Source organism: Manis javanica, chromosome 4 (assembly GCF_040802235.1).
Source record: "Manis javanica isolate MJ-LG chromosome 4, MJ_LKY, whole genome shotgun sequence".
In the NCBI taxonomy this organism is placed as follows: Eukaryota; Metazoa; Chordata; class Mammalia; order Pholidota; family Manidae; genus Manis; species Manis javanica.
This window is the reverse complement of record NC_133159.1, coordinates 35,222,339-35,248,918: the sequence shown is the minus strand read 5'-3', so window position 1 is coordinate 35,248,918 and position 26,580 is coordinate 35,222,339. Positions and strand designations below refer to the sequence as shown.

Sequence of the window (26,580 nt, the reverse complement as noted above, 5' to 3'; positions counted from 1 at the left end):
CATGTGTCTATGGTTCCTGTAATGATAAGCTCTCATATTAGCTCACACTCAACCTTTAGAAATTTAAGAATTTTCTGAATTCTTCTTACCCACTTGTGTGGAAGCCCTGATTCCCTTCCATGCTATGCTGTCCGTGAGCCGGTGTTGATGTCTTTATATCTTATCTTTTCTTGGAGTCCGTTGTCTTTTCTTAGAGTTCTTGCTACTCAGTTGCCTGTGATGAGTTCAAGAAAAGTTATGGTTTTGTAGGTTATTCAGTTTTTTCTCTTTTTCTTTCAGATTTTCTATTTTTTATTTTTTTATTGAAATATAGTTGTTTCAGACTTTTAAAACTTAGTGACTAGTCAGTAATATACAATGTTAAATGCTCATCGTGGTAAATGTAGTCATCATCTGTCACCATAGTTTTTTCTTATGTTAGGGTAAAAGTAGCTCTCTTTCCAACTTTAAAAATCCTACACGGAAGACAGAAGTTCTAAATTTTTTTTTAATTGAAGTACCATTGATATACAATCTTGTGTTGATTTCAAATGTACAACCCAATGCTTCAACAGTTACCCATGTTAATAAATCCTCACCCCCACTAGTGCAGTTACTATCTACCAGCATACAAAGATGTTACACAATCATTGACTATATTCTCTGTGCTGTACTACTGTCCCCATGACCTAAATTTGTTTTTTAATTGAATAAATTTGACAAGCAACATGGTAAAAGTTTAAGGTTATTTGAGATATAATTGAGATATAATTCACACAAGATGTAATTCACCCATTCATTGGATCAGTAATTTTTAATATAGTCACAGAATTGTGTTGCCATCACCACAATCAATTTTTGGAGAATTTTCCTACCCCAGAAAGAAACCCAGAACTCATTAGGCCACTCCCTATTTCTCTCTAATCCTCCCTCTCCCACCAGGCAACCACTAATCTACTTTATGTCTATGTGCATTTGCCTATTCTGGACATTTCATATAAATGTAATCATCCCATATGTGGCCTTTTGTGGCTGGCTTCTTTCACTTAGTGTAATTTTGTTTGTTTGTTTGTTTGTTTTATTAAGGTATCATTTGATATAGAATCTTATGAAGGTTTCACATGAGCAACATTGTAGTTTCAACATTCACCCATCTTATCAAGTCCCCTCTTCCTACCCCATTGCAATCACTATCCATCAGCATAGTAAGAACTTAGCATAATGTTTTTTTAATATATTTTTTTGTTATCATTAATCTACAATTACATGAAGAACATTATGTTTACTAGGCTCTCCCCTACCCCAAGTCCCCCCCACAAACCCCATTACAGTCACTGTCCTTCAGCATAGTAAGATGTTGTAGAATCACTACTTGTCTTCTCTGCGTTACAAAGCCCTCCCCTTTCCCCCACCCCCCACATTATACATGCTAATCATAATACCCCCTTTCTTCCCCCGCCCTTATTCCTCCCTACCCTCCCATTCTCCCCAGTCTCTTTCCCTTTGGTAACTGTTAGTCCATTCTTGGGTTCTGTGATTCTGCTGCTGTTTTGTTCCTTCAGTTTTTCTTTTGTTCTTATACTCCACAGATGAGTGAAATCATTTGGTATTTGTCTTTCTCTGCTTGGCTTATTTCACTGAGCATAATACCCTCTAGCTCCATCCATGTTGTTGCAAATGGTAGGATTTGTTTTCTTCTTATGGCTGAATAATATTCCATTGTGTATATGTACCACATCTTCTTTATCCATTCATCTACTGATGGACACTTAGGTTCTTAGCATAATGTTTTGAAGGTTTGTCTGTGTAGTTGCTCATGTCAGTACCTAATTCCTTTTTATTATGAATAATATTATGTTGTTTAGGTATATCAGAGTTGAGTTAATCCATTATTTATTAGGAAATGTTGGCCCTTGATTTTAAGTAGTCTTTTTTTCCACCAATAAATCATTTAGAATTTCATTGCTCAGAATTTTGAAGGATCCCCAAGTGAGTGTAAAGCATACTTATTTCCTCAGACAACTTCTAAGCATGTTAGAGAGACAGGACCAACACTGTAAAAGAGAAAACCAACCACCATTTACTTGTTGGATTGCATTAGAGAAAATTACATAAACATTTCAGACTGTAGGTATTTTTAAAAATTACAGTTATCACAATAAGTGAGAAAATTTGTTACCAGATTGGGTAGATGGTTAATTTGGGAGGTAGTGATACATCAGTGGAATCATTTAATATCACACTGCCTTTTAATATAATCCTTACAATAGTCCTATGAAGTAGATACTACTATATGCCATTTTACAAATGGGGAAATGGAATGAAGATTTAGTTAGAAATAAGAAGTCCCAGTAAATATTCATTGAATGAATGAGCGGGAAATAACCTACTGACCAGCTGTGATTAAGGGTCTATAATCGAGGGCTTTGGCACTTTGTGACAAATGTTGAGGTATAAAACAAGAACTGGCAAACTTTTCTGTAAGGGCAAATAGTAAAAATTTAGACTTTGCAGACCGTATTGTCTCTTGCACTTACACAACTCTGCTGTTATAGCTCAAAGCATGCATATATATGTAACAAAAAAATGTGGCTGTGTTCTAATAAAACCTTATTCACAAAATCAGGCAGCAGGGCCATCCAGCTGACTGGCTGCAGTTTGCCATTCTTTTCTTTTTTTTTCCCTCTATAAAGAGCAGCTATGATGGGACCTCATTAACACAGCTTGTTTCGTACAATAGTCAGGATATGGCTGACTGGATCTGAAATTCTGTCTATGAAGAAAGGAGTAAAGGGTTTGTTAACGGCTTTTCTCTTTTTTTCTAAATTTGTTTACCAAATTCAAATTTTAGGAAACGATGGGTAGGGGAGCAGTTCTTTGTATTTTAGAAAAGCTCACCATAAAATGCAATTAAATAATATCTAAGTGTGCTAAAAAGTTGATCTTATTTGTAGATATTTAAGAATCATAGATTGCCACAGCTGGAATGTCATTTAGTCCAGTCCCCTATATTTCAGATAATGATGCTGAAAGCCAGAGGAAGAAAGGTTTATTCTGTATTGTTTATTTGATTAGGGACAGAGCTGGGCCTTTTCCATTAGTATTTTTCCCTCTTAGCTGTTGAGCTCACAGCCTTGGGTAAGCGTTGGGACCATTAAGACAGATCTTCTACCACTTTCCCAAGACTAGGGTGCGTTCTTGGTTGTTGGCAGATCTTTTCCTTCCATTCTTTCTTGTAATCTATACCCCAGTGATTCAGGATCTTTGGTGTGTAGTTGTAATAGGGCAGCTGGATGGATAAATGAGCAGTAAAAATGTTCTTCTCAATTCCTATCACCCTCTGGGGTATTGTGTTCCTCCTGGCCTTAGTGAGATGGTGGGTAAAAGCTAATTAGATTCAGATTTTTCAAGCAGTTTTGAATATGAGAATACAATACTACTTTTTTTTTAATTGAATTTCTGAAGGTGGGAGCTAGTTCCTATTGGGTAAACACTAAAATTATCTTGGAAAAGGCCTTTGTGTATATAGGAGAGCCAGAAACTTTGTGTTTTAAAGTTTTCTTACTTTTGTACTGGTTGTAGGAGAAAAGGACTGTGATAACGGAATATACATCCGTTTGTTTTTTTCCCTTTCTGAGAGGATAAAGTGTATGCCTGATCGCAAGGAGAAGGTTCTGTTTTGCTGGGCCTCAAGCATATTTGGTCCTGGAAAGTGGTATAGCATAAGACACTTGCTGGATTAGAGTCCTGCTACGCCTGAGGTCAGGCACAGAGGCAGTCTCCCCCACAGGCTTAGCCATCAGGCAGTACTCATAACTACTTCAAGACACCCAGATTCTTAACTACCTTAGTGGATTGGGAGAAAGTACAACACCTTTCCTACATGTCAAATTAATGCATTACCAAGTTGGAGAGGCATTATACATAGTAGAAAAGAATGTTACTGTAAGAAAGAGCATGCTACTGGGAATTCAAGTCCAGAGAATTTGGAATTTAGTCTTGAAACAAACCAGCTATATGACCTTGAGCAAATCACTTTGCTTCTATAAGCCTCAGTTTCCCCAACTAAAATTGGATTCGTTTTCTTTAAAGAACCCCCTCCAGCTCTAAATCCCTGTTTTACTTCTGAAAGACATGTGTTTTTAATAATTCATAAGTAAAACATATTTGTGCCAAATATTTAATAAGAAAATCATGTAGCTTTTCTCCAATGTTATGCTGTTTTGAATACAAGTCAAGGTTTTTTACTGGAAGGGTAATAAAAGTATTCAAACAAGTTTCTAAAGGATATCTTTTAAAATGAAATAAAATGTTCACATGTTCATCTTGGAAAGTTTGGACATTTATATCTGGAAAGACAAGGACTTCAGTCAAACCCTTAAAGATCATGGCCAGATCTGTATTTCCAGGACTACAGATGATGAGAAATGGGTTTATATTCTTGATTATTTTCCCAATGGTATGGAAAATCTTGAAAAATATATCTAAATTAGTGGCTTTTTGCAGGGTGGGGTGCAGAGGGACTTGTGGAAGTCAGGATCAAGAACCTCCCAAGGTATCTTATCCAGCAAAGGCACTGAGACTTTTATTCTTATTCTTCTATACTTCTATACTAAAGGTTTGTTAATGGCTTTTCTCTTTTTTTCTAAATTTGTTTACCAAAATCAAATTTTAGGAAACGGGGGGTAGGGGAGCAGTTCTTTGTATTTTAGAAAAGCTCACCATAAAATGCAATTAAATAATATCTAAGTGTGCTAAAAAGTTGATCTTATTTGTAGATATTTAAGAATCATAGATTGCCACAGCTGGCACTCCTTAGAGTACACAAGGCACTCCTTCGGGACTCACTTCTTTAAATTGATACAGATAGGTTATTTGTAAAAGAACCCCCATGTCAGTATCCTTAAGTCTTTTCTTTTGGACTGGCTATAGAGAAAAATCTTCAAACCCTTTCTGAGGTGGATAAAAGCCATACTGCCCATTCCTATTCATTTCCGGGCTTCTGCAGTACAAATCTGGTTACTACTCATCTTTCCTATGGCTGGTTCAGGATGCAGCTTTCTTAGATATGCTAAATCTCTTACCACCATCCTTCCCCTTTCAAACTGCAAAGTTTTGTTACCATCTGTCTTGCCAATGGGTTTCAGCCTCGGGCAAGTTCACTATGGATTCAGTGAGACCAAGGAATGACAATGGAACATCCTTGGGGTGAAAGGGTTTATTATCCACTTTGTTCTCCTGGCAATAGGTCGAGCACTAGAATTAGGTCTACATCCAACAGTCTGCAGGTCTGTAATCCTCCTTCATCTCTGCCTCCATGCACAGCACTGGGCAGAGCTCTTTATATAGTGACTCAGTCAATAATAGCTAACTGCCTAAGGTGTGGAAGCAGTAGCCTATCAGCAGGCCAGTTACATCATCAAGTAGTTTAGGTTCAGGTAGGATCCTGGCCATAGGACCCTTCACTTTATCCACACTCCACCCTTCCAGGATTCTTGCCTCACAGTCTACACACTCTCAGATCTTCTGCAGTGCTCCCTGTGTGCAAAAGCTGGAGCACTGTAACCAGATTCCACAACAGCAACAGAGGATAACAGCAACATAGAGATAATAACAAAAATTAAGATACAATAAGATTTTGATACAGGTGACAAAAATTACAATAATCCTCGAACCTGAGGAGGTTATTTCAACTATAATCAAAACCAGTTCTACTCAGATGAGTTCATGACTTACATTTAGTAGTGGTATGGATAGGGAGCTCTGCATGCACCCCAGCGAGTAGCAGTTTTTTTTTGTTTTTGTTTTGCTAGGATATGTGCCCAATCCACAAAGACCTTAAGGGCCATAAGACACATGTTTTAATGACACCAACATAGGCAAATCTTGTCCATCAAGTAGGATGCATGCAAGAGAGTGGTTCTGTGATAGAACTGTAACAGGAAGGGGGTCCCTTGCAGGTCTAGTATACCATACCTTTACTCCTCTCCCCATGGGGATTACTGAAGGGTCTATATATAGTGCTGCTGGAGGTGCATGCACTGGCCATATGATAAAACAAAACTCCCTGGTAAGATGCTCCTACCTTCTGGCTGTTCAGGATATACTACTGTGATCTTTGGGGGCCACTCTGCTGTTACTGCAGGAATACACAGGACACCAGCTTCCAGGCCTTGTCCCCAAGGTGCCAGGAGGGCCAGCCATCGTTGCTCCATATGTCAAAATGTCCAAGGCCATGTCCAGTCAATGGACTCTCTAAGGTTTAGTGCAACTGTTACTGGCAGCAAGATACTACTCTGGTGGCCAAACCTCAGCTTCAATGATTCTTCCTTAGTTTATACTTGCAGTCATATAGGAGAGGCACCAATATGCATTAGCACATCTACGGGGCTTAGGGCTCCCTTTTGGGGTTTCTCCTTCAAACACTGTAACACTGTCCATAAGTGGACTGACCATCTGTGCAGACTACTGATGTATGACTTCAGTTCAGATTTTAACAAATCATTGTACCTCTCTTTCATGCCTGCTGCAGTAGGATTGTATGGCACATGAAACTTCCATTTGATTCCCAACTGTTGCACCTATTCTTGTAGTGCATGTCCAGTAAAATGGGTGCCTTGATCACTCTCAGTTACCTGTGGTTGTCTACAGCCTGCAAAGAGACACTCCAGGCCTCTTTTGGTCATCTGTTGATCTGCACAACATGTAGGAAAAGCAACCAGAAGTCCAATAGCTGTGTGCACACAAGTCATGGCATACTGGTACCCTTCTGACACAGGCAGAGGCCCAATATAGTCTATCTGCCACCTGACAAGGAGTATCAACCTTTTAGCTTTTGTCCCATGTTGCTGTGGAACTCGGTGTAAGTCCCTTTTAGAGTACACAAGGCACTCCTTCGGGACTCTGCTGACTTCTTCAAAGGTCAAAGGCAAGCCCCACCAATGGGCTACAGCCCACATTGTCTTTTGCCCCCCCATGCAACAAACGCTGATGTAACTATTGGGTTACATCAAAGGCAGGCTTTCCTTCTAGCCAATGTACCTGGGCCAATTTATCTGCTTCACCATTTCCTGGAGATGCCAGTGGCAAATGACCTGTCACGTGATAATACTGCAACTGTTTTAGTCTCACCACAGGCCCATAAGTCTTGCCACAATTCTTGCCCCCAAAAGGGTCAGTGACCAACCAGCCAGTTGGCATGGTACTAGGTTGGTAGCCAGAGTGTCAAGCCCCAAAAGGTGGCCCAGCTGTCAGTACAGACAGCTACTGGGGAGGGCTCCTGGCCTATCACAAGCCACACTGCCTACAACTCTGCCCATTGACTGCTCTTTCCCTCACCATCTTCCATCCATATTGTCTCAATCTTAGGATGGAAAGCTACGGCCCTCCATTTTGGGGGCTGTCCATGGCTGGAGCCGTCTGTATACCATGCATCTTTAGGTATAGGGGCTCTTCCCTCTCCATAGGGACTCTCTGCTACTCATGGTTCTAAAGTAAATTCTTCCTGCTTTTCACTAGTATATGTCACTGGCACCAATAAGCACTGAAATTCTTCACTCAGGGGGCTACTAGAGAGGGTGCTACACTGCTGTAGGTAAGCACCCCACTTGGCCAGTGTAGGCATTTGTGCCACACCACTCCTTGGCTTTTGGATCCAGTCTCATGCCTACCCCATGATGGGATAGGTGGTTATTACCTTTATTGGGACCATTCCAGTGATGGTTTCTGTTACCAGCAAGGCATGATACACAGCAGCCAATTGTTTATCAAGGTGTATCATACCTCTGCCCCTTTCCAGAGTTGCAACCAGAATCCAATAGGTTGGCAAGTTCATTTAAGCCGCTCCCAGAGACCCCAGCCATAACCGTCTTCAGTCACCTGAACATCCAACTCACAGGGCCTTGATGGGTCTATCACACTTAAGGCCTGCACAGCCTTAACTGCCTGTTTCGCTGTAGTAAAGGCAGATGCACATGTCTCATCTCAGTCCCACCTGATGCCCTTTCGTACCAACCAGTATAGGAGCTTCAGAGTTTGTGCCAAGTGTGGGATAAACACTCTCCAGTACCCTAGAAGACCCCAGAACTCCTGTAACAATGCCACAGTTGTAGAGGTAGGAAAGGCCTGGACTTTATCTATGACTGCTTCTGGTATAACTTTAGTCTTACCTGACCAGACGACCCCCAAGAACTTGACAGACAAACCAGGTCCCTGAACCTTGGTACTGTTTACAGCCCATCCTTTCTCCTGTAGATGTTGCAGCAGTCTAGGTGCTGCACCTTCTAGATCTTAAAGAGAATCAGATGTGAGCATGATATCATCAATATAATGGTACAGCCCACACCATTGGCGGTTTCTCCCACATAGCCAAGTTCTGGGCTACAAGTCCATGACAGATGGTGGGGCTTTGGAGGTGTCCCTGTGGAAGGACAGTGAAAGTCCATTGCTATCCTTTCCATGAGAAGGCAAACTGTCCCTGACTTTCCTGCTGTATGTCAATGGAAATGAAGGCATTAGCAAACTCTGCCACATAATGGTACATTCCTAGTTTGTGACTGAGAGTATCCATCAGGTCTGCAATAGAAGAGACAGCAGCATGCATAGGGGTTATGACTTTATTCAGTTCTCTATAATCCACAGTCATACGCCAGGAGCCATCTGGCTTTTTTACTGGCCACACTGGGGAAGAGAAAGGACTATGGGTGGGCTTTATAATACCCATCTTTTCCAACTCCTGGAGAGTTTCTCCAATCTCTTTATGCCCTCCAGGCAGTTTGTATTGTTTGGTATTAGTCTCCCACTGAGGCACAGGCAAAGCTATGGGCAGGTGCCTAGCATGTCCCCTCAGAACTGCCTTCACCACACGTACTCGCAGTCTGAACTCACCTGCAGTGGTCTGCAACCATAGACCCTGCAGGATATCAATCCCCAAAATATACTCAGGGATAGGAGATATATACACAGTATACTCTTTTGGGGGTAGACACCCTATTCACAAAGGGATTTGGGCTTGTTTCACTCTGATAGCCTTACCCCCATATCCATCTATGATAGTGGGGGTCCTGGGAAACCACTCAGGGTTACTATGAATCAGTGAACATTCAGTCCCTGTGTCCACCAGAGCCAGGATGCGTTGTATGTTCACTGGGGACCAATGGATAGCTATTTCAACATGTGACCTTCAGTGCCCCCCTGGTCCCTCAGGGCGGGTATCTTGACCTTCCCCACAGTCAAACCGTGTTCCCCAATCACCTTCCTGTGTGGGCTCAAGTGAGGTTGGCTTGCTTTCCAGCAGGAAGTCATACAAATACACAGGCCATACTCGTGGCTCTGTCTCTGACCTCTGCCTCTTTGGTTTTAATGGCTGGAACTGTTGCTCTGGTTTCAGTTGTTGCCATAGCTGATCCTGTTTGACTGCCTGTCTAATTTCTTTCCATCTGCTTCTGCCCATATTAAATCAACCCACATCTGGGTCCTCATAACCTACATGGGGCCCTTTAAGTTCTTCCTTTGCATAGCAGACCTTATTTCTTTCTATGCTGTCATTGCTTCAGGCTCTCCTAAGTCTGCTACTGTGTGGGTAACCTCACTTATGGGCTGTCTAAGTGAGGGGAAAGAATGGCCACTAGAGACCCAAAGAGGGATGTGGGAGCCATTTGAAATACATTTCTCATCCCTGTAGACTGCTTATCTGGATCATAATTCTCTGGACTATAGATGACATTTTTTATGCATAGCTCCCATAACTCATGTTGAAGTTCAGTTTATGTCTGCTATCTAGCAGGGGAGGATGGTAAATCACTCTGATTGGGCCATACAGCCCAAAGTGCAGCCATAAGCTAATCTAGAGGGAGTGATTTCCTGAGGTCGGATGTGCATTTTATAATCGCTGCCTCGAGGCAGGCCCAACTGTCAGGGAAGCCAGCTTTCCCATCTCTGATCCTGACAGAACAATCCCATCCACCCCTAAGTCCCACAGATGCAGGAATCAAGCTAATAATGACTCCAAGGGCTTCTGTCTAAACTGGGAGCCCAAATCCACCAGCTCAGCCTGAGTATAGGGGTGGAGCATAGAGAGCTCCACAACCTGGGGAGGGTGCTGCACCTCTCCTAGAGGAACCCTCAGTTGCTGTGTCTATTTTCTTTACAATCACTGGGAGTGCTTTCAATAGAGGAGGTGCCCCCAGCACCACCCCTTCATCCTTCCCCAGCTCCTCCAATTCCAGGTCTGATGGCACGTTTCTCTCCACTCCCCTGAGTGCCTCTCTGCTACATCCTTTACCTTTCTGCAGTGCCTCACAGCAATGCTAGCTCAGTCTTCAATAGCTCTCTTACCTTCACCTCAATGCCTCGCATCTGGCGTTCTCATGCCACCCCTTCCTGTGCTTCCCTCAGGAGTATGTCCTTTTCCTCCATGGCCTTTGCCTCCCTCAGAGCACCTGGCAGTGCTCCTGTCTCATTCTGTAAGGAATCTTTTACCTCCTTCACTGGACCTCAAAGCTCATGTTCTCACAATGCCTCTTCTTGTGGTTTTTGCAGGGGTCTGTCCTTTTCCTTCAGGGACTTTACCTCTTCCACAGTACCTCGTAGTGATGCCATTTCAGTCACCAGCAAATTTTTTACTTCCTCAGTGGCACCTTGCAGCCTGTGTTCTTGTGCTGCCTCCTCTTGTATCAATGCCATTTCATTCGTCAGTAAATCCACAGCAATTCGCAGTTCACATTCTCATGCTGCCATTTCTTGTTTCTCTTTCAGGAGCATGTTTTTCTCATCTGTAGACTTTTTTTAATACTATGAGAAGCAGCCAACCCACAGTTCCTGCTGCTTCACAGGTGCTCTGTTTCTCAAAAGACCTGCTTACTATTCCAAGGGCCATCCCTACTGCCTCAGGTATCACCTCCACCTGCCTCCAGTCCTAAGGTAGGGCCCAGCCCTCTAGGAGGCAAACCACCTCAGACCACATACCTCACTGGGGTACAACTGACTGTCTCCCCATTCATAGGGGCAGCCCACAGAAGCACCAGTCTCATGAAGACAGCCTGTTCTTTTCCTTGGTCAACAATGAATCTTGCAGATGTTGCCAGTTGTCTTGCCAATAGGTTTCAGCCCCAGGCAAGTTCACTATGGATTCAGTGAGACCAAGGAATGACAATGGAACATTCCTGGGTGAAAGGGTTCTTTACCCAGCTTGTTTTCCCAGCGATTGGTCAAGCACTAGAATTACGTCTGCATCCAACAGTCTGCAGGTCTGTAATCCTCCTTCATTCTCTGCCTCCACGCAGAGCACTGGACAGAGCTCTTTATATAGTGACTCAGTCAATAATAGCTAACTGCCTAGGGTGTGGAAACAGTAGCCTATCAGCAGGCCAGTTACATCATCAAGTGATTTAGGTTCAAGTGAGGATTCTGGCCATAGGAGCCTTCACTTTATCCAAACCATCCATCCTCTCTTTTCCTAATCTTTGTCTTCAGTGGTTATACCTTTAAAAAAAAAAAAAAAGCAATAACAGCAACAAAACCCTTCACTATCTCTTTAATGAGCTTTCAAAAGGAATAGAGCTTATGATGAACAGTGACTGTAATGGGGCTTGTGGGGGGGACTAGGTGAAGGGGGAGCCTAGTAAACAAAATGTTCCTCATGTAATTGTAGATTAATGATACCAAAATTAAAAATTAAAAAAAAAGGAATAGAGCTTAATGTTAGTGTTTTATCTGCCATCTGTACCTAGAATCCTGTTTCCTTCATTTCTATCTCAGTGTATCTTTCAGTCCCTTACCACCCCTCCTCCCTACCTCCCTCTATCTCTCTTTTCTTTGTCTCCCTCATTTCCTTTTTTATCCAATCTAGACCCTATTGTACATTATTTCTGCATTTCCCTCCATATACACACTCATTGTCTTTTTACCCTCATAATCCTTAACTTTGGATTACTCTAACATGTACTTTGACTACTCCTACATTTGTTCTATTAAAGTCTTTAAGAGAAATATGCAGTGTTGTTAACTGGCACCAATATAAATTCATGGTTCCAGTCTTGGCTGAGCCCTCAGAACCGATCCACAGCATTATACCCATCCTGGACCTTTCTGCTTCTCTCAGCAGCTATTCACAACCAGCACCACTTTCCTTTCCTGTCTCAGAAAATGACCCTGCCTCCTTCTGCAAGAAAATCTCCCCAACGGGTACTGCTCTCCCCAACCCCTACCCCTGATTTTACCTTTACCTAGACCCACCTACAGTTCCTTTTCTCTAGCTTTGGAAGAAGAAGGTTTCTTCCTCCCAGTTAGGCCCAGTCCCTTCATTTATGTCTTTTACCCCATTCTCCTCTACCTCCCCTGGAACCTTGCTCAATCAGTTTTTCTAACACTCCAGAATTTTCAACTTCGCTTTCTACTACTTCTTTCTTCTGCGTATGTAAACACATCGCTTACAGGAGAAAGCACAGATTCCTGAGGCCTTCAGTCATTCTACCATGCTCGCCCCACCATTCCCCCAGTGCAGCTCCATACTCAACCCTCTACCATGTGGCTATGGAGAGTTGCTCCCAGTTCTTCAACTTCTGCACCCTTTTTTTTTTTGGCCTCTGTTCTTTTGCTTTCACTGTTCCTAGCACTCTTTCAGCCAAAGTTGCCCTTCTCTTCCTGGCTAAATACCTGCTCTTCTTTCAAGACTCAGCTCATAAATCCTTTCTTTAAGAAGCTTTTTCTGACCTTCTTTGCTGTAGGCGGCATTGACACTTCTTCCTTTGTACTTTCCTATATACTGTAGAGATTTCTGCATAACATCTAAACCCTGTACTACTCTAGACTATAATACATGAAAATGACTATTTTATTTGTCTTTGTAAACCTAGGACCTAATACATGGCCTAACATATAGCAGGGGCTCAGTAAATTTCTTGGAAGAGAACATTAATCAAGCCAGAGTGTCATCTTGTATTTGAATGTACTCTGGCATGGAGTTTTTATGGGCAGAGTCAAGTGATACCTTTTAATTTTGTATATTGGAGAAAGGGCTGAAACAGCATCATTCCTACCATGTTCTTGTGGTCAAAGCAGTCACAAAGCCAACCATTTAATTGGGTAGCAAAGTAAATTCTACCATTTGATGGGAAGAGCTGCAGAGTCATTTTACAAAAGGATGTGAATACAGGGAGGGGAATAATGTGACTGTTTTTAAAAATAATCTGCCCTGGTCCTAACTACCAAAAGGTTTTAAATAGGAGAATGTCATGATCAAATCCATCTTTTGAAAAGATAACTCTGGATATAGTGGGGAGAATGGATTGGAGTTGGGTACGAAAGGATGTAGAGAGATCAGGTAAGGGAGGGTATTGTAGTAATCCAAATGAGAAATAATGCTAATTTGGGCTAGGGTGTCAACAGTGGAAATGGAGAAAAGTAGATAAATTAAAGAAGGGTTTAGCAGGTAAAATCTGAGAACTTGTGTGATTGAACCTTGGGGATGAGGTTTTCTGGTTTGAGCAACAGGATAGATAAGATAGGGAGGATTCAGTTTGCAGAGTTGAGATCCAAAGTTCAGGTTGGAATATGATGAATTCAAAGTGCTTTAAGACATCCAGGTAAGGATGTCAGGAAGTTTTATATATATATACAGAAGATAGCTCAGAGGTAGGACTATGCCTAAGATAAAAATTACAATCATTGGTATCTCTCCATCTTTAACCTTCATCTTTCAGAATAACATCAAGCTTCATCCTCCCCCATGAAACATTATCCTGCTCCCTTAGACAGCTCATTGCATCCTCTTTGGCGTGCTACCTCCCTCCATTATTACATATACCATGTTATACTAAAAAGTCTTTTTTAGTATGTAGTATTCCCTACTAGATTGTGAGCTCCTAAGGCAAGATTTGTTTATTTCAACTGTGTGCCCTGGTACCAAGCATAGTACTTGGCCCATGGTAATAACAAAAATAGTTATCATTGGGGCCCTCTTGTCCCCTCCTGGTGTGAGCCAGGAACTCTGTCCTTTCACTGTATCCCTAAATAAAAGCCTGTGCCTCATTCTCCTAAAAAAAAAAAAAAATTGTTATCATTTAATGAGTGCCTAATACATGACAAGTGTCATGTCACATACTTCAAGTGAGTAATTTCTAATCATCCTAATAACTGTGCAACAGGTAGGTAATATGATAGATATTCGTGTTTGTTGAATAAAATAACTTAATGGATATATTATCTAAGATTTAAAATCAGAATCATTCTCCAACTTCATCTTAAGGCAGTGAAACTTTTTCTTTAAATGAAATCTTATCTAGAAGCCTAAGATATAAAACATGGAACATGGGTTATTCTGGTTTGGGCTTCCCATAGCAGTTCTTGAAGCACTTCCACAAAACTCAAGGTCTCTTTGAAGCATATTACTTGGTTTTATAACGAGAAAACTGGCATGAAGAAAGAGTGTGTCATACTTACTGGTGAGGCCAGAACTAGAGCCCTGATTCTTAGTGCAGTGCTCTTTTTACTATACCAAGCTGCCATTCAACTTTGATTTAGCTCACTATTAAGCCAATAATATCATCACAGAATACAAGGGGTCATTAGTCTGAAGATATTGAACATGCTAGAGACATAGGAGATGATTCTGTATTACATACTTCTATCTTTACCTGTACACATAACCTGAGAGTTACTTCCTACAGAATAAAGATCAATATCTTTAACATGGCTTAAAACCTCTCCAGCCTCATCTTGTGCCCGTCCCCGACTTGTTTTCTGTGTTTTATCAGTACTGGGCATCTTTAGTTCCTCACAGTCACCAGTCTGCCTCAAGGTCTTGGCACCTACCATTTTGTCTGCCCAGACTGCCCACTCAGTTTCCCCTCCCACCTCCATTGCCTGGTTAACTCCTGCTCTTCCTTCAGGTCTAAGCTTAAAGGGAAGTTTCCCATCATCTAGTCTGGGAGAAGTCCCCCATTATGCTTCCACAGCATTCTGTACTTGCCTTTCAGAGTTATTACAGACTTGCAATAATTTATTTTCCATTAAACTGTAAGCTTCATGCTGGGGTCATGTCCATTTCATCTACTGCTGTATCCCAAGTACCTGGCATATAGTAAGTATTCAATGAATGTTGGCTAGGGACTGTCACCTACAGGATTGAAGTGATTTGCTTTTAACATGGAATAAAATCATTTCCTTATGTTTTTCTGTTGGCATAATGAGGAGCAACACTTAGAGCTCTTCTAGCTCTGGAAGTCTCTATCTGCTTCTTTGAGACCAGGGCTTTTACTTGAGCCCAGCTGCTTTTCTGGAGAGGACCTGAGCACAGATGGTGCCATAGTTCACTCTGTTGCATAAGCAGACCTTTGGTTTGGTAACTCCATATGCATTCCTAATGATCAGCGATATGTCACTGCTGCCACTTACAGTGCCACCAAGTTCAGGTATTGGGAATAGTATAGCAGGTATCTTCCTATAAAAACAGCTGCCAGGTAGTTATACAGCAGGTGCTTGCCTTGAAATCTGCCTCATTAGAATTATAGGTAGATAGATAGGTCATTCTCTTTCCTCCACTTGTCAGCAAACTTGGTTATTTTAAACATACTTTAGGCTCTAGTTTCTTTTAAATTATAATGATGAAGCAGTAGGGAATTAACTCTAACTCTTCTAGTGGGAAAAAAGAGCTTCTTGATCAGAACATGTTGAAGATTGCCAAATGAAATGGAAGGCGTTTGAAGGTCTTTAAAAAGAGAAGGAGGTTGTGTATGTCATTGTGTTGAACACTTAAAGATGGCTAAGTTGTCATAGGAGGCTTTAACCTCATTGAAATTGTTCTTTCTGGTTCTTGTGAGTGATTGTTTCAAGCTTGATTACCCTGGCATCAATCATCCATGACATTTCCTTTATCTGTAAACATTCATATTTATGCCAAGAAAAGTACATGTTAGAGTTAAGTTTCTTTTGCATTTTGAGTTTTTGTTCAACTGCATTTTCTTCACTCTGTTTCCATCCCTTGCTACCCTCCTGTCCCCAAATTTTGGGTTGTTTGGTTTGGAAAAAGTTGTTTTGTGCAGCCATATCAACTGTTAGGATTTACTCAGTTGAATTTAGTGGAAGCTTTCTTTCCTTCTCCAGTGAATCACTGTGTAGTGTCTTAGCATACACACCAGTTCTCTGATTAAGCTAGAAATCCTTCAGTACCATTCACAGCAGTGCTGGAAGTCTAATAGTGTATCCATGTGGGTTTTCTGGTTGAATTTCAATTTTTGAACATGCAACTATCAAAAACCGTTTCTTTACCTGTCTATCAACCTTTTTCTACCCACTCTCGTAGGAAATGTGCATTGTACTATAAGCATGAAAATAGAATTCCCAATTGTCCTTTGCTATTACTGATGCAATAAGCAGGATAAAAACAACTCATTTCCTGTAATATGATGATTCTAGAGTTGGGAAAGAAAGGAGTATGTCCCAAGAACATTTTGCATTACTCTGAGCCTAGAGACCTTTGCCCTCATCCTGTAGATTTGAAGGAAATGAGGGCTTGAAATCCCTTGAGATCTTCTGCTGAAAATTACAGATCTTGTTATTAAATAAAGGGACTCAGACTTTAATGTAGAGTCATTAAGAGCTTTGGATATTTAAAATCTTAAGAAGTTTATTCTACCAGGGAGCAAACTGGTATGATTTTAACCATAGTAATTAACTTGTTTTTGTTAAGTATTTAACATCATCCTTAATGAACATATTTCCTTGTATCTGGGCTGCCTTTCTGAACTGCTTTTTTACTCCCTAGCTTGATAATTCTACATATGTTTTGCTTGGTAGTGTTGGTGGCACACATAGCTCTGTGTTCAGTGTTCTTTGAATTAAAGCAAAGCTCAGAAAAATCTTAAGAGTCTCTAGTTCTAAAATTCATATGGAACCACAGAAGATCCCAAATAGCCAAAGCAATCCTGAGAAGGAAGAATAAAGCTGGAGAGATTATGCTCCCCAACTTCAAGCACTACTGCAAAGCCACAGTAATCAAGACAATTTGGTACTGGCAAAAGAACAGACCCATAGACCAATGGAACAGACTAGAGAGCCCAGATAAAAACCCATGCATATATGATCAATTAGTATACGATAAATGATCCATGGACATTCAATGGGGAAAAGACAGACTCTTCAACAACTAGTGTTGGTAAAACTGAACAGCTACATGTAAGAGAATGAAACTGGAGTATTGTCTAATTCCATACACAAAAGTAAACTCAAAATGGATCAAAGACCTGAATGTAAATCATGAAACCATAAAACTCTTAGAAGAAAACATAGGCAAAAATCTCTTGAATATAAACATGAGCAACTTTTTTCTGAATGCATCTCCTCAGGCAAGGGAAACAAAAACAAAAATGAACACATGGGACTACATCAAGCTAAAAAACTTCTATACAGCAAAGGCCACCATCAGTAGAAAAAAAGGCATCCTACAGTATGGGAGAATATATCTGTAAATGACATATCCGACAAGGGGTTAATATCCTAAATATATAAAAAATTCACATGCCTCAACACCCAAAAAGCAAATAACCCAATTAAAAAATGGGCAGAGGATATGAACAGACACTTCTCCAAAGAAGAAATTCAGATGGCCAACAGGCACATGAAAAGATGCTCCACATTGCTAATTATCAGGGAAATGCAAATTAAAACCACAATGAGATATCACCTCACACTAGTTAGGATGGCCAGCATTGAAAAGACTAGGAATAACAAATGCTGGCGAGGATGCAGAGAAGGGGAACCCTCGTACACTGCTGTTGGGAATGTAAATTAGTTCAACCATTGTGGAAAGCAATATGGACGTTCCTCAGAAAACTAAAAATGGAAATACCGTTTGACCCAGGAATTCCAGTCCTAGGAATTTACCCAAAGAAAACAAGATCTCAGATTCAAAAAGACATATGCACCCCTGTGTTTATCACAGCACTATTTACCAAATATGATAATAATAGCCAAAATATGGTAGCAACCTAACTGTCCATCAGTAGATAAGTGGATAAAGATGTGGTACATATGCACAATGGAATACTTATTCAGCCATAAGAAGAAAACAAATCCTACCATTTGCAAAAACATGGATGGAGCTAGAGGATATTATGCTCAGTGAAATAAGCCAGGCAGAGAAAGACAAGTATCAAATGATTTCCCTGATTTGTGGAGTATAACAACAAAGCAAAACTGAAGGAACAAAGCAGCAGTAGACTCACAGACTCCAAGAACGGACTAGCAGTTACCAAAGGGGAGGAGTGGGGAAGGATAGGTGGGGAGGGAGGGAGAAGGGGATTGAGGGGTATTATGATTGGTACACATGGTGTGTGTGGGTGGGGGTCACAGGGAAGACTGTGTAGCACAGAGAAGACAAGTAGTGACTCTGTGGCATCTTACTACACTGACGGACAGTGACTGCAGTGGGGGACTTGATAATATGGGCGAATGTAGTAACCACAATGTTTTTCATGAGAAACCTTCATAAGAGTGTATATCAATGATACCTTAATAAAAAAAAATCTTAAGAGTCTGCAGTCCTGCATAATCCTGAAGACCAGTGTCAATGTGGTAGTCTTTCCTGTGGTTTCCCTAGAGATCTTAAAGCTTTGTTCCTGACACAGAGTACTTCAAAGTTGTGAATATTAGGAAAAAATTCAGGTAAGCAAATATTGAAACACATGTACACAGCTTAGTCCTTGAACTCCTTGACATTTAAAAATAATCCGCCCAAAAGAGGAGCTGAATAGACAGTTCTCTAAAGAAGAAATTCAGATGGCCAACAGACACATGAAAAGGTGCTCCACATCGCTTGTCATCAGAGAAATGCAAATTAAAACCACAATGAGATATCACCTCACACCAGTAAGGATCGCCATCATCAAAAAGACAAACAACAACAAATGTTGGCAAGGTTGTGGAGAAAGGGGAACCTTCCTACACTGCTGGTGGGAATGTAAATTAGTTCAACCATTGTGGAAAGCAGTATGGAGGTTCCTCAGAATGCTCAAAATAGAAATCCCATTTGACCCAGGAATTCCACTTCTAGGAATTTACCCTAAGAATGCAGCACTCCAGTTTGAAAAAGACAGATGCACCCCTATGTTTATCGCTGCACTATTTACAGTAGCCAAGATATGGAAGCAACCTAAATGTCCATCAGTAGATGAATGGATAAAGAAGATGTGGTACATATACACAATGGAATATTACTCAGCCCTAAGAAGAAAACAAATCCTACCATTTGCAACAACATGGATGGAGCTAGAAGGTATTTTGCTCAGTGAAATAAGCCAGGCAGAGAAAGACAAGTACCAAATGATTTCTCTCATATGTGGAGTATAAGAACAAAGGAAAACTGAAGGAACAAAACAGCAGCAGAATCACAGAATTCAAGAATGGACTAACAGTTACCAAAGGGAAAGGGACTGGAGAGGATGGGTGGGAAGGGAGGGATAAGGGTGGGGAAAAAGAAAGGGGGCATTACGATTAGCATGTATAGTGGGGGGGCCACGGGGAGGGCTGTGCAACACAGAGAAGACAAGTAGTGATTCTACAGCATCTTCCTACGCTGATGGACAGTGACTGTGAAGGGGTATGTGGGGGGGACTTGGTGAAGAGGGGGAGCCTAGTAAACATAATGTTCTTCATGTAATTATAGATTAATGATACCAAAATAAAATTTAAAAAATAATAATAATAATAATAATCCGCCCAAAGCAGGCAGTTGCTTCTTAATATCTGCTTTCCCGCTATCCAAGAATGTATGAGAAAACTTGAGAGATAAGTTCCTCCAGGCTCATCTTAGGGTCAATGCTTAGAACACCATTCCTTACCAAATTCCTTTCTGAATGGTACTAGTAGCTAATAAACTCCTAAGTAGGCTGTTCAGCAGGGGAGCCAGTACAAACACAGATTTTTTTTTTAATCCCAACCAAGCATTCTCTGTTTCTTGCCCCCAATTTCTTTTTCTTGTGAGTTTGTTTTTATTGAACTATAGGGGGTGGGGTAGGGTGGGAAGCATCACCGTGGGCTGTGCCCCACCAGGGAAACGTCCATTCTAATCTCCTGGGATAGTTTTTGTGACTTCTCCTTTTTCTCAGAGCTGCCGCTCTTGCCACCAACGTCCTCTTCAGGTCCAGTGCTGAGGGTCTTCTCCTTGGAAGAGAATTTCCTCCTCCTTGGGGACACTCCTGTTTCCTGCCTCTTCAGGGTCACTGCCTGGTTCCTCTTTGGGGAGAGAGTTCTTCCTCTTGGGAAGATGCCCACTGCCAGCTATCTTTGCAAGATCGCTACTAACCAGCCCTTCCTTAGAAGAAGATTTCTTTTTCTTGTTCTTGCCCCAGATTTAGATATGAAACTGTTTGGAGCAGGGCTTCATCTATATAGAACTCCTAGAGTTTTATATAGAGATAAGAAAGAAGTTGCTTGAAAGACCTTATGAGATACTAGAAAAGTTTTAGAGTCACACATACCTAGGTTTTAATCCCAGTTCTACTATTATCTTCCTCTGTGGCCTAGAAAACTTATTTAACCTCTCTGAATCTATGCTTTCCTCACCTGTAAAGTGAAGACAGAGATGTTAGGATTGGATGCAGATTAGTATATATGAAAATACATTGAAGAATGCATGGCACATAAAAACTATTCAACAAATGTTGGTTCCCTTCTGTCTTCCCCTTAAGTGACTAGAATCAATTAAAATGTTAGGTTAAAGAGCACACATAGTGATATACTGAGAATATTAAAGAGCATAGGAGACCTTGTATTAATCAGCATGGTACAGTCTTAGCCACAAAGATCATGTGCTACATCCTAACTCAACTAACTCAAGAAGAAATAGAAAATCTGAATAGGCCTATAACAAGCAATAAAATTAAATTAGTAATTAAAATTCTTTCAACAAAGTAAAGCCAAGGCCCGAATAACTTCTTTAATGAATTCTATCAAACATTTAAGAAGAAATAATGCTAATCCTTCACAAAGTCTTTCAGAAATTGAAAGAGGGAACACTTTCCAACTTATTCTGTGAAGCCAATATAACTCCAATACCAAATCTAGACAAAAGACCAATATCCTTCATGAACATAGCTGAAAAATCCTCAACAAAATATTAGAAAATTGAATCCAGCAACATTTATAAAATGTGCACATTTATACACTGTGACTAAGTGACATGTAACCCAGGGTTGCAAGGTTAACATCAAAATCAATTAACATAAGATACAATGTTAATAGAATAAAAGATAAAAACCATGTGATTATCTAAATATACTCATCAAAAACATTTGACAGAATCTACCACTCATTCATAATAAAAACTTCCAGCAAACTAGGAATAGAAGAGAACTTCCTCAGCTTGATAAAGGACATCTACAAAAAACTTGCAGATAACATTATATTTAATAGTGAAAGACTGAATGTTTTCCCCTAAAATGGGAACAAAGCAAGGATTGTCTTCTCTAACTGCTTCTGTTCAACATTGTACTGGAGGTTATAGCCAGTTCATTGAGGCAAGGAAAAGAAAGAAATGGTATCCATATTGGAAAGATAGATGTATAACTATCTTTATCCATAGACAACATGATCCTGTATGCCTGTATATACAAAATTCTAAGGAATCCACAAAACTACTAGAATTAATAAGAGTTTGGCAAGGTTGCAAGATACAAGATCAATATATATATACAAAAGGCAGTTATAGTTCTAAATACTGGGCAATGAACAATCCAAAATTGAAATGATAAGAAAATAATTCCATTCCATAAAAAAGAATAATTAGGAATAGATTTAATAGAAGAGCAAAAGAGTTACATACTGAAAATTATGAAATATTGCTGAGAGAAATTAAATAAAATTTAAGTATATGGAAACACATTCCATGTTCCTGGATTAGAAGATTAAGTATTGTTAAAATGGCAGTTCTCCCCACATTGATCTATAGATTCAGTGTAAACCATATCAGCATCTCAGTAGTGTTCTTAAAGAAATTGACAAGTTGATACTAAAAGTTATATAGAAATACAGAGGACCCAAAATAACCAAAAGTCAATTTTGACAAAGAACAAAAAAGTTGAAGAACTTACACTTCCTAAATTCAAAACTTATAAAACTACAGTAATCAAGACAGTGTACTGGCATAAGGATAGACATATAGATAAAAACTGAGAGTCCAAAAATAAACCCTTACATTTATTGTCAATTGTATTTCACCAGAGATGTCAAACAACTCAGAAAGCAAAGGATAGTCTTTTACACAAATGGTACTGGGACAGTTTGATATTCACATGGAAAATTATTAGGTTAGACCCTTACCTTGTTTCTTACACAAAATTGAAAATGGACTGTAGACCTAATGTAAGAGCTAAAACTATAAAAGTTTTAGAAGAAAACAAAATCTTCATGAACTTGGGATAGGCAAAGTGTTCTTGGTTATAACACCAAATACATAATTCTTGAAAGAAAAAAGATTGACAAAGTGTATTTCTTCAAAATTAAAGACTTCAAATCTCAAGACAACACTGACAAAATAAGAAGATAAGAACTCACAACTCAATAAGATGACAACCCAATTTAAAAATGAGCAAAAGATTTAAATGAATATATAACCAAAGATGTACAAATGACTAATAAGCACATAAAAGATTCTCAAAATAACTAGTTGCTAGGGAAATATAAATTTAAACCACAATGAGGTACCACTTCACATCCGCTAGAATGGTTATTTAAAAAAAAAGAAAAGGCAAATTTGTAGACATAGAAAGCAAATTAGTGACTGACTGAACATGACAATGAGAAAGGGGATTGAGTGGTGGCAGTTACGTAAGATTTCACTCAGGTGATTGAAATGTTCTATAACTGGATTGTAGTAGTAATTGTACAAGTCTGTAAATGTTCTAAAAATAATTCATTTGTACACCTAAAGCAGGTACATTTTGTTACGTAAATCATACTTCAATAAAAAAATTTTTTAAAAGATACCTGGCAAAGCAATCAGCCATAAGAATGTGTTCTACAAGACAGGTGACTCACTCTAACTATATATAGCTTGGCAGGAGACTAAGGAAAGAGAAATTTTATAGCATTATACTTTTTAATGAAATAACCAAATGCAATGTGAGACTTTGATCAAATCCTGATTCAGACAAATTAACTGAAAAAAGAGAAATCTGAGTATGGATTGGATATTAGATGGCATTATGAAGTCATTGATGTTTTTATTAGGTATGGTAATGATATAGTGATTATTATATTTTAAAGTCCTTATCAGTTTGAAATGCATACTACACATCCTGAAGTATTTACAGGTAAAATGGCATTATTTCTGGAATTTGCCATAAAATACTGTATTAATTTGCTAGGTTTGTCCTAACCAAGTAATGCTATGGTGCCACCCACAAATTAGATGGCTTAGAACAACAGAAATTATATCAGTCCTGAAGGCTAGAAGTCCAAAATCAAGGTGTTGGCAGGGCTGGTTCCTTCTGAGGGCTGTGAGGGAGAATCTGTTCCATTCCTCTTCCCTAGCTTCTGGTAGCCTTAGGCATCCTTGGCTTGGGATGGCATTCTCCCTGTATTGTCTTGCCTCTGTGCATGCCTGCCTCTGTGTCTAAATTTCCCCTCATATAAGGACACCATTCGTATCAGATTAGAGTCCCTTCTCCCCCCAGTAACCTCTTCTTAACTTGGTCATCTGCAAAGATCCTGTTTTCAAATAAGGTCACATTCACAGGTACTGGCAGTAAACTTCAAAATATTTTTGGAGGGACACAATTCAACCCATAATAAATACTACAGCAAAAAATTAAAATAAAGATTGGAAAATATTGATAATTTTTTAATGTGTTTGATGGATACACAGGATTTTTTTTGTTTTCCTCTGATTTGATATATATTTTAAGTTTTTCAGAATAGAAAAAAATTAAATGTATGTGTAAAAGCAGAAAATTAAATGATACTTGTATACTTATATTCATGGCAGCATTATTCACAATAGCCGAAATATGGAAACAAACCAAGTGTCCATAGAAAGATGAGTGGATAAACAAAATATAGTATATACATACATACAATGGAATATTATTCAGCCTTAAAAAGAAAGGACATTTTGATACATGCTACACTACGGATGAACCTTAAAGATGTTATGCTAAGTAAAATAAGCCAGTCACAAAAAGGACAAATATTGTATGATTCCTCTTACCTGAGGTTCCCAGAGTACTCAGATTCATAAAGATATAAAGTAAAATGGTGATTGCAAGCAGCTAAGGGGAGAGGGGAATGGGGAATTCGTGTTTAATGGGTACAGAATTTCAGTTCGGGAAAATGAAAAAGTTCTGGAGATGGATGTTGGTGATGGTCACACTACAATATGAATGCACTTAATGCCACAGAACTGTACACTGGAAAATGGTTTAAATGGTAACTTTTATAGCATGTATATTTTACCATAATAAAAAAAAGATTTGAGCCGGAAATTCTTTGAGGAGCTTTGAAAGGAAATTGCCTCACAGACAATTAAACTACGTTGTGGCAGAAATCAGATCTGTCCTATTCATCTGTCTAACACAAAGCCTGTTACCATCACTAGCCATTAGCAAATGTTGGGGAATGCATGTTTGAGTGGTAGATTCCTAAATGTAGTGACTTCCAGAAATCATTTTTCAAAAGTAATTTTCTTTTCCTCTTTAGATTGCATTTGGAAAAGAACAAATGAAGATAAAACCATGAGTACATAATCTATACTATCTTTTCCAGCAGTGTTCTAGGAGACATCTGTTTCAGTACAATATAAAGTGGGTAGAGAAAAAAAGGATTCTTGGTGAGGTAAACTCATACTGGTTCTAGAGAGGAAGACCCAGGATATGGGGAGGCAGAATGAAAGAATAGACGAGACCTAGAAGCCAATATGAGAGGGATGGGGCTAAGTGAGAAATACAATAGACTAGAGCAAAGTGGGCCTCAGTGGGGTCAGTGCCCGGCACCTACCTCACTACACCCATAGTCAGATTGCAAGGGTATTAGAAGATAAAGGAACCATGGCAGTCAAACAGTTCAGATAAGAGATGGGTTAAAGAATTGGAGAGAACTTTGGATAAGGTGAAATCAACAACAGAAATTCTGAACCCACAGAGTGAAATGTATGAGGCTATGGGGCTAATGCATAACACGTTAATATTGTGCCACCTGAGAAATCTGCCCCAGCTGAGCTCAAAATGAAGTTTCTCCCTCTGGGAATGCAGTATGCACACATGGGTGATAATGAGTAATTGGTTGTGAGAGTCCTCACAAAGCCAGACCTCTCTCTGGCACACTGAAGGTAGGTATAGACACTCTGTTATGCAGACAAGCTAAGAATTTTTATGAAGAATGCTTTAAAAGCCATTGATTTTTACAGTTAAACAGTAAATGCTTATCCCTGGATCTTTCCCATTATTTATTTCTTTATTCTCAAATAACATTATTAATAAGAATTATTAAAGAATTGTTATAATTATTTCACCTGTTGGTTTTGTTCCTTGCTTTTAAACTGATATTCCTGTTTTTAAGGTCATAAAAACATGTTTTATTTCATTCAAACATTACAAATTCTAATTCTAAAATCTGCAACTTACTCTTTTCTTTAAAGTCTGTAAAAATAACCCAAAGATATTCTTTATGTTCCTGATGGTTTATATTGTCCTCGGTTTCTTGTATCTTTGTCTGTTTTCTGTTCCACCTTTCTAAGATTTTTCTCTTTTGTTCTCTACTCATTTTTTCTTTTTTTATAATTGACCATTTTAAAAGCATTAAAAAAATGTTTTTGTTAGATGAAGAGAAGAAAAAACCTGTGGGAGCTTTTCAGAGATCTTACAGACTTTGAAGATTAAAGGTTACTTTTATACAGTATCCCTGAGCTTTCATTTTAATCATTGAAAGGATTCTCACAAATTTTCAATATTTTATTTCTTATTGTAATGAACTTTTTCTGAGTGGCAAGTAATTTAAATTACAACTATTTCTAAATCTCTTACTCATTTCCATTCACTGATTTCTTACTGTATGTTATACAAATCGCACTCACCCAGAGCAGTCAGCCAGTTACCCTGATTTTACTGGCCTCTTTGAGGTTTTTTGGCTTTGTTTATTTTGTTTTACTTTAAAATATCAATCCTTATTTGTAATATCATTCAAAAACAATAAAATGAAACAAGGAAACCACATTTTTGGCATTAGTCATAAGTCTTCCAATCCCAAGATTTACATTTGCTATATTTTTGTCTGGAAGAAAAAATAATCTGAATCATTCATCTGTGTGCTTTCATTGTATTCCAGATTTGTATCTAAATCTCTAGCCTTGAGATACAACCTAAGTTTCTGAAATTTTTTTTAAATGGAAGAATTTTTTTTCTTTTACCTACTTCACAGGATGACAGTAAAAAGCTGAAAAAACATTTATAAACCATAAAATGCTATATGAATGTTAGTGCCATATATGCTAGGGATTGATAGCAGGTTTAAAAGGTGGTTATTCAAGCTTTTAAGTTATTCCTTTCCTGGCTGTATAATGCAAGTTGACCTCAGCTATAAAAATGAGAGTAATATATCTACCTCAAGAGGTAG

At 39.3% G+C, this 26,580-nt stretch overlaps 1 protein-coding gene across 4 annotated transcripts in view; it reads left to right on the top strand.

The window, feature by feature from the left end:
* Window positions 1-26,580, top strand: part of EIF2B3 (eukaryotic translation initiation factor 2B subunit gamma) — a 147,735-nt gene that overhangs the window by 78,312 nt on the left and 42,843 nt on the right. The window lies entirely within an intron of this gene.